Source organism: Megalobrama amblycephala, linkage group LG23, assembly GCF_018812025.1.
Source record: "Megalobrama amblycephala isolate DHTTF-2021 linkage group LG23, ASM1881202v1, whole genome shotgun sequence".
In the NCBI taxonomy this organism is placed as follows: domain Eukaryota; kingdom Metazoa; phylum Chordata; class Actinopteri; order Cypriniformes; family Xenocyprididae; genus Megalobrama; species Megalobrama amblycephala.
The window spans coordinates 16,296,685-16,317,094 of NC_063066.1; the positions used below are offsets into that span (position 1 = coordinate 16,296,685).

At 38.2% G+C, this 20,410-nt stretch overlaps 1 long non-coding RNA gene across 1 annotated transcript in view; it reads right to left on the reverse strand.

The window, feature by feature from the left end:
• Positions 1–20,410, reverse strand: part of LOC125259331 — a 57,858-nt gene that overhangs the window by 12,503 nt on the left and 24,945 nt on the right. The window lies entirely within an intron of this gene.

Consider the following 20,410-nt stretch of genomic DNA (forward strand, 5'->3'; position numbering starts at 1 on the left):
TTTCGGAGCATGTTTTGATTAGTAGGCACAAAGTTATGGCCATAAGTTATGTCAGCGGCATCAGCTTACATGAGTGAATAGCACACGTGGGGTCCACACGCAGATGAAAAAGACATCCGTTACAAAATCCTAACCTCTAATTAAAAACCCCCAGCTGGGTTCCACTCAGGGAACACGGGTGCTCGTCTGGGCTTGTTTGAGGGGGAAAGAGAGAAAGAGAGGGAAAGACAGAAAGTGCTGTGCAGCATATTGTGCGAACAGTCTATAAAGGGAATCGCTGACGCCGGTACAAACCGAGGGAAGCTTAGGTATGACCCCGGCCCCGCTAGCGCTGTATTACAGGAGGGAGGTGTGCGGGGAGGATAGGACAGGTGGCTGCTGGACATAATTCACAGTGTCATACACCGGATTGCTGAAATCATCACCGCTGTTATGTGCTCTGCACTTTTATCCTCTCTGGGGCAATGTCTGGACAGCTGAAGGGTTGAGTCTCGAATGTCACAGTTTAGCAGCTCCCAATTCCTGAGCCAAATTGAGCCTCAAACCAAGCTCAAATCTGACCGCCGCTTCTTGAGCAATCTGCAAATTGTGTCAGGAACACCTAGAATAACGGACATGCATGACAGATGCGGGGAAAGCGCCCGACTCTTGTCCTTTGCTTCCTGACGATCTGCGATTAACATTCTTCTTGCTCAAATTTTTATGCTAATGTGACCCTTTTGCTGGTCTTTCCTAGCCAAACGGCAGCTTGGGACGTGGTGTGTCAGAGCAGCTCTGTTAGTGCGGATCAAAACACAAAAACACAATGGAATTGATTTGTATTTGCGAGCCCACTGGCCCGGAGGGCTTGTCGTGACTTTTCTGGCATCATCCAATTGCGCTGCTGTTTGTTATGTACATGTAAACACGAGCACTCTCTGTCGGCATTTCAAATATGGATAAATATTTGCGTTTGATAACATTTGGACAGCATGTTTCGGTATTCAAATCGCACAGTTGTGCAAGAATACAAACAATAATTCCCATTCACACACACCTGTGTTGCAGGGGAGTGAGCCACTGAAGTTAGAGTACACTACTTTGCAGTGGAAAAAGTAGTGGGCCGAGAGATGATACCAGAGGAGTAGTTGAAAAGCCCACCATGGTGCTGGCATGGCCCGGTTCCCCCTGGTGCCCCCCCTCCAGTTCCTAGTCAATTCACGGGGCTCTCTGAAAGGCCACAAGGGGGGCTTCTCAAGGCCAGCTCCAGCCTCCCGCAAAAGGCCACTCAGCTGACATTTCGCACTCGCTCAAGTGATTCATGGCAAAAGCAGCGGTCGGCCTTGTAGTGGAACCCTGCTGATATTTCATTTTTTCATAAAGGTGAGGCATTATGAAGATTTTTTTCCCCTTCTTTCCATCACTCATTGTGCCAACCTAGAAGCTGTTTGTTCTCTTGTTTTCGGGAAGGTGCGGCGGAGGGTAGCAGCCGCTTTGGCATTCTCCATAAATACCTCAACAGATTTTGATATTTCGTCATGACTTCAGCCGCATATGACATTTCAGCTCTCATCCAATATTGGCGGATTGTGACTCCACGGCCGCAAGACCGCCCCATCGCTATTCAGATGGACTGTCTTCCCTTTCGACTATTATCTGAGTAGTTATTGAGGACATCTGCAAATGAGAGGAATGTAAAGGACATGTGAATGCTTTGACTATGCACATTTCCTGAGAGAAATGCCACCCTGTAGGATTTGAATAATCCAGTTAGTGTTTTTCCATTGACCCAGCTTTTAATATTTTGTGTCAATACCTCTCTGCGTGACTCTCGATTTCAACCAAGCACGCTAGTGTCGATGCAAATGTAGCTGCTGTTAATCCTCTTTACGGGACATTTGTCAGCGAAGGACCCAGACCACCAGCCTCATTCCCTCCCATTCTCGCTGTTATCAATCTAATGACATGATATTCATACTGAGCAAACAATCCTACAGTTTTTTTCCCCCTCCTCACTCGCGTTGGGTGTCTGGCAGAGGATCAGCGCATGCAGACATCAATAGTCAATAAGCTCCTGCTGGAAGAAAAATGCAGTCCTGACGACCTTCAGGATTTAGTCAAGGATGGGGATGCATGAAATCCTGCTCGTGTTGTCTTTACACACCGTCATATAACAGCTGCCTCAAAGGAACATGGGTTTGTGGACAGAATATTTAATTATTTCATGGGAAGAACAGACACAATATGGCTCTAAAATTTTTGCATAATTTCACAAAATGAACAATAAAAAAATATGTTGTGCTCACAACTGATATTTATCATTTTCACTACAGAAATTTAGTAAACTGAGTAGGTTTTCCTTTTCTGACTACATTCTAAAAGAATGTGTCCTTTTTGGTTTCCTTGATGATGTGCTTCTGAGTTTTCATAAGTTGTTTAGGGATTTTGAATTTGAAATGCCATCCGCCCACCCACCACCAACCCAGCCTCATTTACTCCAACGGACAGTCTAATTAGTCCCCTAACAGTATGTACAAACAAATAAATAAACACCTAACAATAAACTCATTCACCGAGTAATAGAGCAGTGTGCTTTCAGGTATTGTGTTAGAAAAATGCTGTTTGGTTACAGTTGCATTTTCGTAGTCGCCAGTGCTCTTTGTGTGGGAGATGATATTGAACATTTTTGTTTTTCTTTTTGTTTACCCTCCGTTTGTCTTCTGTGGAGAATGCGGGGTGTTGCTTTTGCGGGAATGTGTTGCGTGGAAATTCAATCCAAGCTAAAGCTACTTTGGGCCTCTCCCTCGCTGTGTGCCCTTTGTAAAGCAGGATTTGGTGTAAATGCTCCACTCCTGATCTGTTCCGTAGTCAACGTCAGCCTGCAACGGGGCAGCCACTGTCAACTGCCTGGAGATTAGCTAGCACACCAGCTTAAACCCACAGACTTGCTCAAATGAACCTCATATTAAAACAGTCCTATGGATTTTCTTGAAGACTGGCAGATTATTTGGAAGAATCCCGTTAAAAGGATCTGTGTTAGAATGTTCCATTGCATACCTCTGTCAATCACCCTGGGCATTTGCAAATCCGATCGTGTCTGAGGATGTGGCATCACTGGTCACACTAAATGTAATGCTGAAAAGGAAGCGTCTGAAATGCATAAAATTACATGCACACAACTGTGGTCAAAGCAGCTCTAAACTATATTTAACCTTATACATGCGCTGAATCGATTTTTTTTTTCCTTTTCTCGCATTTACTGTAGTGGGTGATGTATATATGATGTATATTTGTTCAACTATGGCAATTTTACACCATTTTGTTAAATCAACTTTAGGCATTCTTTAAACGCCTGTTAGTGTTTTCAAGATTTGCAAGAAATAAGGACAAACAGTGTATTATCCTGACTGAAAGTCAATGCACTGACTCTCTCTGAGTACATCATCAAACAGACACTTGACTAGATCCTCTGCCCTTTACAGATTCTCTCATTCTCTGTGCTTTTTTAGGTGCTGGCAGTGTTAGATTTGATCTACACACACTGCTTTGAATTTTAGCTTTTTCTTAGTCTTATTTGACCATAAAATCACAGCTGGGTCACTGTGGTGCTTTTTGGCAAACAGCTTCTTCACCCTCCCATACAGGTCAGTGTTATGTTCTTCATATTGTATTATTCACTGTTGACTGATGCTCCAAACTGAATTCTATAGCTTGTTCAGTGTGATCAAAAGGGTTTGAATGGTTGAAGCTTCTACAGTACCTCCTAATATTTGATGTACCAGTTCCCACTCAAAATCAACTCAAATCCCAAATTCCCAAGTAGTCTTTCTAGCAATGTAAATAATGGAACCAATCTAGAACACTCAGTAAAAACATGAAATACAGAATCTGGTAAAGAGAAGAAAATGCAAGATGGTAAATGATTCAAGTTCAATTTACAAACATGAGAATTAGTGGGCAGTGCACAATGCAATAACTTTCACTGTAGGTCTCCAGATCGTTTAAGTAGAGGACCCTTATAAAAAAATATATATATATATTTAAAAATTAAAAAAAAAAAAAAAAGCCTCCAAGTAGGTGAAAGAGCAGCAGGAACTGTTAAAAATTCTCTCCATTTTGTATCACCTCTGTCCTTAATATGCTCAAAATAATCCACTTTAACTCATAACTGATATAGATCTCTTTTTCCGACCACCTGAAAATCAAGCTCTTGTGAGAGACAGAGAGGGAGATCGAGATCAAATGTATTCTAATTGCTGCAATTGTTTCTGAAAATTCTACTCATACTGTATTCAGGGCTGCTGCTTGTACAAACAGCACATTTCAGTCTGTTATGTTCTATCATGGTCTTTGAATATTCGTCAACAAAAAAATGGTCAACAAACTTAATTAAGATTAACAGTAGCTGCCATTTGCCATTTGATCATCCTATATGTTTATACAACTTCACATGCAACTACTATACCTTATTTTCTCACTAAACCCCAAATAAATATCTAGCTATGCTAGTGGTAAAGTTCCCTTTAATATTGTGTTGTCAAATTAAGATGCATGAACATAAATTTAGATATTTTCAAAAGGTCTAATCATATTCTGAAAAAAAACAAAATCACATCATTACCTCTTAAAGCAGCCATAATAATAATAATAATAATAATACTAATAATTAACTGTGTGACACTGGGCCCAATTACAGAGATGTAATGATGGCTCCATAATGGAGATCAGCAGCTCTCTGTTCTCACTTCTACACTGCATGATAACAGAAATTACACTGCCACCAATTTAGCTCAGGACTACAAGAAATTATGCCAAGTGTGAAGACTTAAACATGTAAATACACATTTTATGAAGGGTAATGATGTTTTATTTGTGAGGATTATATTATTAGAACATATTTTGTTTAGAAAAAAAATGCTGAAAGGTTTTGCCCCTTAAAATGCATTCACATGAAAGCTATGCTTCACTTATTCCAATGAAACAAGACTAAAGTGAATGAGCAAAAATAATAGCTGATTGTAGAGGAAAACAGGTGCTGAAAATGTATCATTTTGTCTTGTTTTAGCCAGATATATCTTGACAGACTCAATGGAGATCCCTAAAGTGGCACTTTTACACCAACAGGCTATTTGTGCGTGGATCTCATTTGAGGTCTCTTCAGATGTTGAAATTCCCTTCTTTCTAAATAATAGATTTAGAGCATCTGTCTGGTGTTGTGAGGCTAGGATTGATCATCCAGAGAGACGAAAAAAGCGACTTTCGGGGGGAGAGACGAAAGGAAGCTTTCACTATGTCTCACTGTGCTTCCAGAGACTCTAACTCTCTCCATCTTTTTTCCTCTGTCTGTGCCATGTTTCCTGCTCTCCGTTAAGCCTGGAGGGTAGAGGAGGCGACTTATCCTGTCTTTGTGGCAAATTGACAAACAATCTGTATCTAATTACCACCTCGATCCTCTGACATGCATTATGAGCACTGCATGTCCTGACAGAAAGCAAGTAGAAGCACAATGCATTATGATTCGAGAAATATTCCGGCTTCTGCCAGAAAACTTCAAAGCAGAACAGACTGATCCTGTTGGAGAGGTTTTCTGTATATTAAAAAATGTCAGAGGAAAACCTTCAGGTTCATCACAGAGACTAGTTTAGCCACAACATGGTCTGCCTACATAACGTTATGGAAATGAACGACAGTCTCACCCTAGTGCTTATAGTTATAAATAAAGCGTTTGAATTCACAACAATGCCTCAGATTTTTCGATTCAATCATGTCTGAAATATTAGTCGCAACAGAAAATTGCTTGTGACCCGCTAATGGCTTTTCCTCATCAAAATTCTGCACGGTCCTCTCCATGTAACAATGACAAATATCACAGCTCAGACGCATTGACATCTCTTCTCACACTCAAACAGAGCTACCCATCACTGGCACAGCCTCTTTTGACTTGCTTTTCAAAGGATTTGTTGCCATGGCAATAGAGAATTCTACCACTTATGGGATGTTTTGGAAATGATATTTCACACGAGACACTGTACATCTGTGCAGCATGTGTGTCAGTGGTAAATTTAAGGCACGCACTCTGAGATATCTCAAGCCGTTCACCTGTGCCTCCTGCTAAAGACAAGCTGCACTGCCATCTAATGGAGTTAGCGCTGCTGCTAACTAAAAGCCGGTCCTACAGATACTTAGAATGTGTTTATGTCGGTGAAGCAGGCATCAGGAAGAAAGCGGTTAGGACAAAGCAAGAAAAATAAACAAATTGATTTAGAGAAGCCACAACCTTCCTAGCTAGTGCGTAGCATTATGCAACATACTGTCAGACAACATAATCGAGGTAGTCAAACACACCCCGCTCTCAAATCTCTCTGCCAACAACCACATGGACGTGGGAGTCTGTGTTAATGAAACAAGGTAATGAGCTGTGCCAGTGCAAATGCTACGCTGTGTTGTCCTGGACTTCAACCTTGCGGTTATGGACGCTGCCAAACATGAAAGGGAATCATGCTTGTTAGATGTAGTAAGATCTAATACAGCAGCCTGTCCAGACACATCTTGGGTTGTGATATTTAATTAAAATGGCAAAAAAAAAAAAGAAAAAAAAATGGCATTTTCTATAAATCAGCGTTAAAAAGAAAGTGTAGCAAATCTCCAGCACAAACTCTCTGTATTAGTGAATACAATTTTGCAGTGGATGTGTTAGTGATTATTCCACACTGACATAATTATCATGACATAGTTTCATCAGGCTGATGGAAGAAAACAAAATGTTTGATACTCTGAACTCTACTTTCCCCTTCCAGAGAACAGCAGCTGAATACATTACTTACAGTTTATATTTGCACTTGCATCTGAGAGACAACCTTAAGTGATTATCAAGCTAGTCTTGTAAGCAAGGACACTTGTGTTTAAGAGCTTCTAGAGAAATCACTGAACACTGGATGTAAAACATAATTACATATTTCATTCTGACCTTGCTAAAGTCCTTGGCTCTGTGTACCTGTATATCATTACTTATTCTCCACATAATGTCTCATTGTTTAAGGGAATGTCGCTAATGCTATGTTGGAGAACTGAGTCTGAAGCTGAAATGCCATTGTCCCAACTCATTCACATGTCCACTGTTAGCCCTGACATTTCTTCATTTCACCACATCAATGTGAATGATGTGTTGCCCATCATTTGACTTAGCAATTTATTTATTCTTGTCTGCCATGACCACACACAAGCAGGACTTGCAGGATAGCTTTCAATATGTTTTGCAAAAGAAACACCAATTTTGCAGTTTGGAGAACTTATAAGCACATCATTATTCTTTAGTAAATAGGGAGCAGAGGCAGGGTGAATGCTTCTTCTTTCACAGTCAGCCACGCATGGCGGAGGTAATCACACTTTCATTTCCAGCCCTAACAGTGTGCCATGCTTTAATGATTTTAATCAAACTCATTCACTCACTCTTTCAATAAACAAATATGAAGAGTCTGTTTTGATTTGCTTTCTTTTTACCTCCCGAGAAGCCAAGGGAACATTAGAGCTGTGTTAGGAATTATCAAATATATTTGTGTGTTTGTATGTGCGTGGAATGCTTGATAACACTATAATATAAACCAATCAGTCAACATCAGTGGTTTGTCTTTCATTTCCAAGTTTCATTACGGCAGCCGATTTGTGTTCTTTTCATGTACCGTACGATTATTTAGCCCTTTGAATTCGGTCATGTTACATTGGAAAACTTCCGAAACATTTCACTCTGCTCTTTTATATAGACTAATAGCAATTTGCTCAAAAAAACAAAAACAAAAAAAAAACTCATAAAAGTACCATATGTTAGTAGAAAACACCAAAAATATTCACAAACAATTACCCTATTTACAATATATCACTTTTGAGAAGTCCCCAAATAAAGATTGCTAACATATGGGGACATTTTCAGCAAATTTGTCCTGACAGTATAGCTAGATTTGAACATCCCTTTACTGCCTTTACTGTATTTGTGTCCTTGTAATCTATATTTCTCATAATTGTATACTATTTGTGTCCTTGTAATCTATATTTCTCATAATTGTAAACTCTTTCTTCTCATGCCCATAATTTATTTGTAAAGTTCTACATCATTTTATAAACTTCAAACAAAGAGAAAGAGAGAGAGGTCCTCCCTGAATATTGCCTCCCAGCACCACCATGAGCTTCCATCTGAAACCCCTCTAGTCTTTACTGGCCCTGGAGACTATCATCTTCCCTCAGGGCCTTTTCTCAAACTAAACCTGGATGCACTCAACTTCAGATGAATGAGAGGTCTACAGTATTTTGTTATTTTCTTTTTCTACCTTGTATTGCGTTAGTCTTTTACTAATTAAATATAAATAAATACTAATATCATCATACCATTCCTACGGTGCCCATGAAGGGGACAAGTTTACACTTACTTTTGTTGTGATCATATTAAAGGGTTAGTTCACCCTTTTGTTCATCTTCAGAACACAGATGAATGAAGATATTTTTAATGAAATCTGCAAGATTTCTGTTCCTCCAGTCTATGCAACTTCCACTTTGACGCTTAAAAACATTCATCAAGACTTTGCTGAAAAAATCCAGCATAAACCAGCATGAATTCCATCCAATGCTGGTATATTGCTGGTCCAGCTGATTGACCAGAATAGTCACGCTGTTCTCAAGCAAAACGGAGATGGTGAAGCTGGTTCACCAGCATGGTCTTGTACACTAAAAAAAAAAAAAAAAAAAAAAAAAAACAAGTAAAATTTACTTAATTATATGTGAAATTTACTTAAAAATATGCATGCAAAATAAAAATTAAGTAAACTCTACTTAACCAAGTTAAGTAAAGTCAGCAAAGAAAATAATTAATTTTAACTTGGCCAGTAGACTAAAATGTTGAATAATTTCTACTTACATAGTTCAAGATTTTTATAATGTTGATATTTACACTATTTTCTACAAGCTTGAATTGAGTACTAATAAAGAATTTACTTAGTGTTTTTTTTTTTTTTTTTTTTTTTTTTTTTTTAATTCTTGCTTGAACTAGCAGCAAGCAGTGCTTTGGAAGAATCATTGTTTTTGCTTGCATATTTCTATATTTAACACATAATGTAAAATAAAAACAACACATGATTTAACATATGATTGACAAAACATATGATTAATATATAACTTTATAAAACTAAATTTTCAGTTCTACTTTCAACAAAGGGAGAAATAGCTTCCTCTGTTGAAAGTAGAATTTAAAAACTTGTTAAAAAAGAAGCTGCTATTTTTAAAGACTGTAATGGTCATTTGTGTCATTGCAGTCAGAAGCATGAAATACTGTAGTCAATAGCAATGGCATGCACTTTCAACAATTGCTGAGTTAAGTCAACCAAGCGAGTCAAGGGCCAAGCGCCCAACTAAAGGGAACACTAATAGACAAAAACAGACTTCAACAATTTTTATACATGTACCATACAAGGTAACTAAAGCCAACTCTGCTCCTCTGCTTCACGCTGGTGAGATATCATTGATTTTATTTGCAGTTGATTTCATCTAAAGGCTGTGAGGCTGTGAGTCAGTTGTAGTTGTTGTTTTGTTGTTGTCTTGCTGGGATCATACCAGCACCCAAAAACTACATACAGTATGCTGGACCACCAGCACACCAGTACCCTAAGTTGGTACCAGTGTGCAAAACATACCTTATGCTGGTGACCAGCAATGCTGGATTTTTTACCAGGGGAGATCGTATTCATACGAATTCATATGAATTGAGCGGTTTAGTCCAAATTTTCTGAAGAGACGCGATTGCTTTTTTGTATTCCTTGATGTGTGAAAACTAATGAGTAACCAATGTTACGCAGCACGTTTGAGCTTCCGCAAGAACCAATGAGGTGAGTCAGGCAAATATGGTTGAAATTCTGTTTATGTTCCTTAATTAATGTTTATATGAATAAAAGCTTTTCATTATGATTAATTTTTGGGTGAACTAACCCTTTAACTTGTAATTATATTATATTATATTGTATTATATTATATTATATTCCCTTTAATTTAATTTATCTCCTTCACCCATTTATTTCCTATATCATCTATCATAGTAGGCTACAGTACATATGTTTTGGAGATACCATAAATGCCCAAAGTTATGTCAATAAAGTTTTGACATTATGAATTGTTCAAAAACACTGATTCATTCACAACAGAAACAATGGTTGTGAACCAGAATGATTTATTCACAAAAACAACACTACAAATTACATTTTATACTAATATATTAATGACTAATACTAGTCTAACTGAAATAAAATATGATAACGTAAAGGTAAAATACCAGTGAAGAGTTGTTTCCCTCAAAATAAAACACTTGGGGGGGGATTTTCCTTCAACATAAGACCATGTGATACGGAAGTCCTTACCCTGAGTACACGACACAATGAAAATGTTATAGTACGTGATTGCAACAACACAAAGTAAACCAAACCTGTCCCTGGCTCTGTACATTCCCATAAAAATCTTTGAAGTATGCATATTTTAGTTAAATGATATTTAATAATCTATATATAGATCTGTACATAGCTTTTTTTTTAAGTTATATTTTTGTTGTTGTTGCTTCTGTATTGTACAAATAAGTGATCAAAGCTTATAATTCCCGATTTGATAAATTAATGACATTGCTAAAAGTGGGAAATACATAAGCAAACAAGGAACCACACACGCACGCACACAAATCTGTGCTGACAAACCCAGGTGTGAGCCAGTGACAGGAACAGAACATCCACTGACAGACACTTGGCGGGGGTTTGTATGATTAAACAGACATACACCCACCCACCCACGCACAAACACACACACACACACACACACACACACACACACACACACACACACGCGATTACTTATTCTTGTGTGTGGTTTAAATTGTGTTAAATTGTGTGTGTGTGCATGTGTGTGTGTATTTGTGCGTGTGTGTGGTTCAGGTATAATCTACGTTATGGGAACAAAATGTCCACATAAAGATGGCAAAAATCCAAAATCCTTATCCTTGTGGAAAACAGCTTACAAATCATAGTGATGTTTTTTGAAAATGTAAAAATGCAGAAAGTTAAGGGTTGTTTAGGGGACAGAAAATACAGTTTTTACAGTTTAAAATTATGTCTATAGAAAGTCCCCATAAAACATGAAAACCCAGGATGTGTGTGTGTGTGTGTGTGTGTGTGTGTGTGTGTGTGTGTGTGTGTGTGTGTGTGTGTGTGTGTGTGTGTGTCCCTATAGAACCCTATATAACTTCATAAGTGATTCTATTGAGAATGAGAACAAGCATTGTATTTGCATTGGTTTCTAAAGTCAGATCATGAAACAAACTGCCCATTAGAGGTAGTTTTACCATTTATAGACACAAAAATATCCCTTTATTCATTCCCAATGTACAAGATTTACATTTGACCATAATAAGTTTTCAAAATCACCCTGACAGGCAAAGAAAATCATTAGCATCTACCTAGAAGGAATTTGGAGTTGTTCCAGTGTCATAGACATAAATATTCAATGAACTAGAGTAAAAGGTAAAAATGTAACTATGAGATGGACAGGTGTGCAGGGCCCCTCATAAACCACACACACATTTCACAGTCAAGTGTATGCTGTTTTGGCTACTAATTATGTGTTTTGCATTTTCCTGAGAATTGGCAGTAGACCGGGCATTGTCATTGGGCTGTTGTAGTGAAAGAAAGTAGAAAAGAAAGAAATTCAAAAAAGTCACATTTACTTCATATTCTTCATTAACACAGGTTCATGCTTTAATGATATACTGTTGTCTGCCAAAAAAAAAAAAAAAAAAAGAGAGAGAGATGATTTTGTCTCTAGCAGACTAATTTACTTAATTAACTGTGAAATCCATAATGCATTCAAATGTAAAATATAGGAAAAACAAAGTATGTTTCAAATTTGTTAATTTACAATAATTAGCAATGAAAGGCACATATAATCATTGGAAATACTTATTTTTTTAGTGGAGAGAGAGAGTTATTGTTATTGAAAGATTTGCATGAAATATGTTCTATGAGAAGCAACATGTGACCCGTGCTATGAGCAAATTTGCAAAAATTAGTTATTTTCACAATCTCTATTAAAAAAACCTTCAAAATGATGTATGATTAGCTAGAATCAGACAAAAAAAAAAAAAAAATGACTAAGCTACACCTGTTTGAAGTCAATAGAATCAGCTAGAATCAATTTTGAGAAAAATCAAGTTAAAGTTTTCTGAAGGTTCCAAAACAAAAATCACCTAGCAACCAATAACTTAAAATTACTGTTAAAAACACCTAATTTGGCACATACCTTGTCAAAATCAAATATCTATATAAAAATATATTTTCGACTTTTTTTTTTCAATATTTTACTTCAATATTTGAAGTACTGTAATTATGTTTATACTTGTAGGCTATATTGGGATAACGCGCTGTCTGAGGCGTCTTTGTGCGAGCGCTTCGGATCTGTCAGTCATGGCGAGTATCGATTTGTTTGCATCAGCATGAGTTTGAAAATCACATTTCATTGGTTCAGACTCATGCCATCAATAATTCGCTATGAATATTCTAATGAGGAAGTTGCTGAGGGGAAACGCGAGTGGTGAAGAGAGCAGAAAAACTGCATTTTTCATGGACAAGGGAAAGGTACTCCTCTCAGAAAACATACAAATAAAGATACTTTGAGATGTTTAATTGCTATTTGAAGCTTTTGGATCACTAGATGAGGGCTTAATGAACTAATTTTTGTGAAAACCTCAAATTCGACCAAAATCAACATTTTTGACTTGTTCTGGCTGTAGCTCGTAATCATTACGACTTTTGCTAGCATGGTTCACATATGAATCTAAATTACTTTCAGAATTATATTTATTTATTTAGCAGCCATTTTTATCCAAAATATCTACTTGATACAAGCAAAGAGAGAAAACAATAAGGTCTAAGGCTAAGGTCAGGGCTAAAATATTTATTTATTTATTTATTTATGTACTGAAAATTGATGGAGGAACATAATTTGCTTCAAAAATAAATTAATGCTTAAAAAAAAAAAGAAGAAAAAAAAGAAAGAAAAAAAAGAAAATCATGCAAAAAGGCAGCCAAAGGGGCTCTTTTCCCCTACAGGGAAAAATCTGTCCTTATATACAGCACATTATTGTAAAGTACCTTTTAAGAGCATACTTATTCAAAATAAGCACTTCAGAAAATTGAGTAACAATTTTCTGTTAATTTAATCACTTTTGGCATTTCATTGTCTGGTATTTTCTAAAATATCTTTTACTATTTCATTTCCAGTACAGTACACTGTACATCGTGGAGTTACAATTGGTGAAGACATTTCACAAATGAATCTCCAATGTGATTGGAACAGTCCATGTGGGCCCATTTTGTATATCCTTGGCAACAAATTTATTCCTTCACCAATTAGAGAAAATTGTTAGTTGCGTGACAGACATTCTGCATCTTTCCTCTTTGACAACTCTTTTCTTAAGCTGAAGTGGGTCTTTTCACGGGGCTAACTTTAACTTTAGCATTTTCAACTGTCTTTTTTCCCCTAACTTTTTGAAAGGACTGAAAAACTATTGATTTAATCACATTAAACAGACCCTGTTTAATTGTTCAATTAATTGAAATCATAAACAAATGTTTTGTTTCAAAGTATATGTGATAATTTCAAGGACTCTAAATTAGCGACAAACATAACTCAAACTCAACCTTTTATCATGTGTGACAACCTCATGTATCAGTTTAGCACTAGTGTGTCCTACATGAAAGCACATACACCATATGGATATATACTGGAGTAAAGGCCCATTCACACCAAAAAAAAAAAAAAAAAACGTTCTAAATATAAGAGAATAGCAGAGTTCACACCTCAACTATAACAATAAAAAAAGTTTATTTCCAGCTGGTGAGTGATGAAAAAACTGCAGCGGATCAGTGCTCTCCTTACTGGTGCTTTGTATGGATCTTTTTGTATGTGTTGTTCCCGAAAACATTCTGCAGGGCAAAAAACATCTACAGCTGCATTTTGCTAATCACAGAGACCTGGTTTCCTTCATTTATTCCAGACATGGCTATTGAGCTAGCAGTCCATCGCTATGACAGGACCAGAGAATTCAGTAAGGGCAATGGAGGAGGATTGTGAGTATAGGTTAACAACAGCTGGTGTACTAACACAAAGACTGTAGACAGTCACTACTCCCCTGACTTGTGTGACTGTTAAATGCAGGCCTATTTATCTTTCACAGGAGTTTACTGTGGTCATGATAACTGTGGTGTATAATCCACCTGATGCTAATGCTAAATCGGCCCTGGGATATTTATATGACGCCATTAGTAGCCAACAGAGCTGGTAAACTGTACACGTTGTAGCAGAGGACTTTAATCATGCTGAATTAAAAGCAGTGCTCCCTAAATTCCATTATGTTAGGTGTGCCACTAGAGGTGCAAATATACCAAGCAGGGTTTACTCCATCATCAAACAGGGCTACAGGGCTAAACCACTATCACACCTGGGCCAGTCTGACCACTTGTCCTTGCTCCTAATACTGGCATATACCACCCCTCAGGAAAAGTGCTCCTATTACATCTAGAACTGTTAAAACGTAGCCTGAAGATGCATCTCGTAACCTGCAGGATTGTTTTGAACTGAGATGTTTTTGAACACCAGGATCTGGAGGAGTACAATGCAGCTGTCCTGGGCTACATTAAGTATTGAATGGATATTGCCACTGTGGACAGGTGTATCAGGGTCTATCCCAACAAGAAGCCCTGGATGACAAGAGAAGTCCAGTGGCTACTCAGGGACACTGATTTTATGTCTGGTGATGGGGCACAATTCAATGTTGCCAGAGCCAACTTGAAATGAGGTATCAGAGAGGCCAAAGCTGCTCAAAGGAGGAAATTTGAGAACCACCTTCACAGTACACAAGGCAGGTGTGGGAGAGGGTTCAGCACCTTACCAACCATAGATTCAGCAACCTCTCAGTTGCTGACAGTGATGCATCAATGGCAGCAGAGTTCAACCATTTCTTGGCCCGTTTTGTGGTGGAGTGAGGCAGTCACATTACACCAAACAGCTCACAGTATCCACATCTTCAATGTGGAGGAGCAAGAGGTGAGGTGCACAATGAGGGCAGCGAATCCGAGGAAGGATGCAGGATGGCATCACTGGACAGTTTCGGAAGGACTATGCTGACCAGCTAGTGGGGGTCTTTCTAAGATCTTCAACCAGTCTCTATCCTGGTCCGCCATTCCACCCTGTCTGAAATTCTCACTTATAGTTAGCCCAGTGGCACTGACACCCATTATTATGAAGTGTTTTTCGGGAAACTGGTCCAGGAGTCATATCATTACCAGTCTTCAACCAATATTCAAGACACACCAGTTTGCATACAGAGCAAATCGATCTACAGGGGAGGCAATAGCCACAGCTCTTCACACTGCTGTGATCCACCTGGAGCAGCAGGGGAGCTATGTTAGGCTGCTCATCCTCCCCCACAGACTAGTGACCAAGCTGGCAGACTTGGGACTGCCCCACTCCATTTGCCTCTGGATAAAGCACTTCTTGTCAGATCGCTCCTAGAGGCTCGGGGTAGGGCCCCTGCATCTCCTCAGCCTTCAGCCGTAACACTGGCCCCCCTCAGGGGTGTGTGCTGAGCCCCCTACACTACACCCTCTATACTCACAACTGCATCCCTGCACACTCCGGCAATGCCATCGTCAAGCTTGCTGATGACATCACTGTTGTTTGATGCATCTCAAAGGGAGATAGATGAGTCTGTATATCGGGATGAGGTGGAACGGCTGTCTGTGTGGTGTATAGATAGTGTGGTCCTTAACACCACCAAGACCAAAGAGCTGAGGGGTGGTATATGCCCTTTAGCGGTGACTGTGTGGAGAGGGTTTCAGACTTTCGGTTTCTGGGCATCCACATTGAGAATGATCTGACCTGTAGTTCTAGTACCACAGCACTAATAAAGAAGGCACAGCAGGGACTTTACTTTCTGAGGAGCCTCAGGAAGAACCATCTGACTGAAAAAAAACTGCTTGTATCTTTTTCCCGATGCTCCGTAGATAGAGAGCACACTAATACTGTATTTGTGTGTGGTTTAGTAGCTGCACTGCAGCGGAGAGGAAAGTGCTTCAGAGAGTCGTCACCACCACCCAGAATATCATTGGCTGCCCTCTCCCCTCTGTACAGTTCCAGCTGCCTCAAGAAAACCCATTACATCCTTAGGGACCCCTCCCACCCTGGACGCCATCACTTTGAATTGCTGCCCTCGGGCAGATGCTACAGGACAGTAAACGAACACACAGATGATGAACAAAAAGGCTGAAAAATAGCTTTTATCCCAGAGCCATAGCTGCACTAAATTCTAAGTCTTGAATTTACATAATGTACAATATCCAATATGTGACAAAATAAGTAGAATATTTGTCCAGACTGTCTTGTGAGCATGGATTATGTGTTTTACTTATTTATCTTACAGTCTTCATTAGATTTTTTTTTTTATTATTATTGATATTTCTTTTTTATTATATCCATTGTTGGGTTTTTTGTTTGTTTGTTTGTTTGTTTTTTGGTCGCAATGCACCAGCAGAGTAGTATTATTAATTTCGTTGTATAGAAGTATACAAGGACAATAAAGGTATTCAGTTCAATTCAATAAGAACATTGACAGCCAATCAGAATCCATTCCGCTTTAAAGAGCTTGAGCATTTAAAGCGGCAGATGACAAATCTGCAGCGTGCATTTGGAATAAACAGTGTTATCGTTTGTTGGTGTGGACCCTAATATAGTTTTGATAGTTTTTTAACAAATAAATGCAGCCTTAGTGAGCATAAATTACTCTATAAGAAACATTTTTAAAAATCTTAGCCACACCATACTTTTGAACATTAGTGTATATAAAATAAAACTGCTCTAAAATGGGCAATAGAGAAAACAGGACTCTGTTCACACCTGAACCATTTGCATCAGATGAAATTTTGGAACCAGAAAGTGATAACAGTATACTGTGAGACAGCCTACACCCACTGATGTTTATATTAAGCCAGCAGCATTGAAAGCCAAATTAAAAAAATATATAAAAACAACAAGGAGTGATAAGCTGATTTCATGACAATCTCAATGTTTTTCTTAGGCTATTATAAGGGATGGTAATGAGTCCATTAGCTCACTTGCTGACTGACTAGAGCAAGATTAATGAAACAAACTCTGGAATTCTACTTAAAGCAATTTTCTCTCTGAAGCCAAAATCTGTTTGCACAGGAGTACAAGGTGTTGCACCATGTTGCTGACTTGCCTGTCAGTAACACGTCTCTAGATAACACATCCAGACGGCCCTAATATGGCGAGATCCTTGGATACACACACGCTCGGTATCAAAGACAACTCAAATTACCCAATGTTTATAGATATGACATCAGATTTGTTCATTCCTGGGTTGTTCCTCCAGAGAGGAAGTGTTTAATGACAGAGAGCAAGAAGGAACGCCACAGGGGGCCATCCGAACCATTGTCAATCCCGTGGATGCGGGATTCAAAAAATGTCCTTGTGGCACTGCATGATGTAAGTCTTTAGAGAGGCCTGAAAGCTAGCGGGGTACTCATAGTGTAAATGATTTATTTAGCACACACACGTACCAACGAGAAACACACAGACACACTCACGCTGACACCCTGATCAAAGCAGATGTGAGAAGCCCCTGGGAGATCCTCACTCCCTCTCTGGAACACAGGAGGAGAGGAATTAAGAGAGGGATGAGGAAGAAAGCAATAGGCTGAGGAGGAAGAAGAAAGACCCACAGTGGCACGGGGAGGGGAAGCGTTTGTGATTAAGGACGTCCCTCCTCCCTTTAAATCCTCAAAGTCATTTGCTTTCATTTCTCATACTTTCTTGTGCTTATTAGCTCAAAGAGAGCAAATCCTTTGTCATATGACCCCTCTCGTAGGCGCCTTTGAACACCGTGATCCATCTTTTCCGCCGCACGGGTTTGTGTGTCGAGCGTACGAGTTTTAGCGGCAAAATCCTTGAACGTCAGCACAAGTAGGCACTGTGTTAAAATAAATCCGCTGTAAATCTGATACATTCCCAACCAAATTTTATTCTGGCAAATGCTGGTTTAAAACTTGTTTCCTGAGCTAATGGGATTCATATTTGTTTCTGCGAATAAGAGCTGCTTCTATTCGGCAACACACACGCGCGCACAGACACATATATGTACGTAATAAGGATTGGTCTGAAACACTGCTTAGTGAAGGAATGTGTGAGCAAATTAGTGGACAAGGCTGACGATACTAGTGTGAAGGGAAGACAAATTCATTTCAGCCGCTAGAAGCTCTGTTATCTTTATTGAGCAGACTCGCAGACAAATTAGACTCTAGCTCTTGTGCATGTATGTGTGTGAGCGTGCGTTCATAAACAACACCTTAGTCACTTTAACATCATAATCCTAAGCAATTTTTTTTCTGTGATTTCCCAGAATTAGGGTGTTTCTTCAACTATAGGCACTTTTAACCCAGTGCACAACATCACAGGAAAATACCAATGTCATTTCCACCACTTTTCAAATTGTGCACTGTGTAAATTATGGTGGTGGAAATTAAATTTTTAAACAGTTTTGTAATAAAATGGCAGACTCCTGTCTTGCTATGGTTAATTTCATGGCTAGCATTTTAATGTATCCTAAATTTTTAAAAAATAATATTTTCATCATATTTTCACACTACAAAATTATATGAGAATTTATTAGAATATATATATTTTTTTAAATGCAATCATTTTTAATAATGGAATTTTGAGAATTTTACAAAAAGAAAAATGTAGACAAGGAATCTGTTATTTTAATAAAAGTCAACCCACTGAAGTGCATAAAAGTACTTATATTTGAAGAAGCACCCATACACTCACACATACCATCAATTACATGCCCAAGACGTGTGTGGAAATGTTCTCTTTAAGCTCTTTAATGAAGTCATCTATATTTGTTAAGTCAGGCCGTTGTTTCACAACCTTGTAAAGGTCATGGAAAGTACCGCGCAATGTACTGCAATAGATAATGTATTTTCTCCATTCCTCTCTGTCTGGCCTCTGTGTGCCTGTAAAGAGAGGGAGTGGCACACCTCACCCTGATTAGCATACTAAACGCCATCAGAATCGATATGCTGATTAACTCTGAAGCCCTTGATGGTAATCTCATTCACAGATAATTCAATATCACTCTTATCTGAGGAAGGCATCCCCCTTCAACAACTTTGTGTAAGGTCCCCATGTAGATATCTAGCAAAATGGTTTGGCAAAGTGAAGACATTAATTACCCACAAATAGAGGACAGACTAGTCTCTTTATCTTTTGCAATCTCTCCCTTGCTCGCTCAGTCACCATCTCTCTTTGTCCTCTATTGGACAGCAAATAGTTGTGTTTCTAAAGTTTGCCTGCTCTGCATGAATGCTAATTATTGTGTTTAGTACAGCCATAGATTCATTGATGAAAAAAAAAAAAAAAGAAAGAAAAAAAAAAAGAAAAACACAAATAGACATTTCTTTATAAAAAGAAAACTGTCTATACTGGATACTGGGATGTCACTATGATGACCTATAGGTCATTTTTTTTTACTGTATATATACAGTAAAAAAAAAAAAATCCAATTCCTACAAGTAAATTAAGCAAAGCAACACATGAACTAACCTTTATATGTGTAATTGAAAAAAAAGGAAAAAAAAGATTTATGCAATCTGTGAATCAGGGTTGTGACTCATTAAGAATAAAGTCTGTAGTTCAGTTCCCGATTTGTAATTTTAATTGAGGCAAAAAAAAAAAAAAAAAAAAAACGAATACAGAATTTTGCCAACCAGCACCAGTATTTTTGATCATTTTCACAATTTTTTTACGGCACTGAGAATATTTTGTTTTTTGTATATATATATATATATATATATATATATAAAAGCAAGAACAGAGCCTCTGCCTTTTTTGTCAAAGACTTTATCCAGATTGGATTCAGAACAATGATGAAAATGTAGATGGAGTAGATCAAGTCCAAAATGCCCCCAAAACTTCACTGTCCAATACCTCTTTGTGGGTTTGATATTTCTCTCAGTAACGTTAGGCAATTTTGATTTATATGCTGTTGAATGTTTGATGATCACATTAGCTAACTTATATCTACTCCTTCTGGTTTACATAGATCTTCTTTGCTTGTTTTTGGATCTTTGGATTTAGATTTGTAACAGTGGCCCCTACTGTATACCAGTGAAAACAGGGATTGCCAGAAAAACTTGTAAATGGCTGGAAAGCAAATGACAGAAAAATCTTGTTAATGGCAGGGGAAAAAGTTAAGGAAGAAAAACAAACAATATTTAAATGAAAGAATCACACATGGAAATTACAATATCAATTGATAAAAATTAATGGTTGAAGAGTT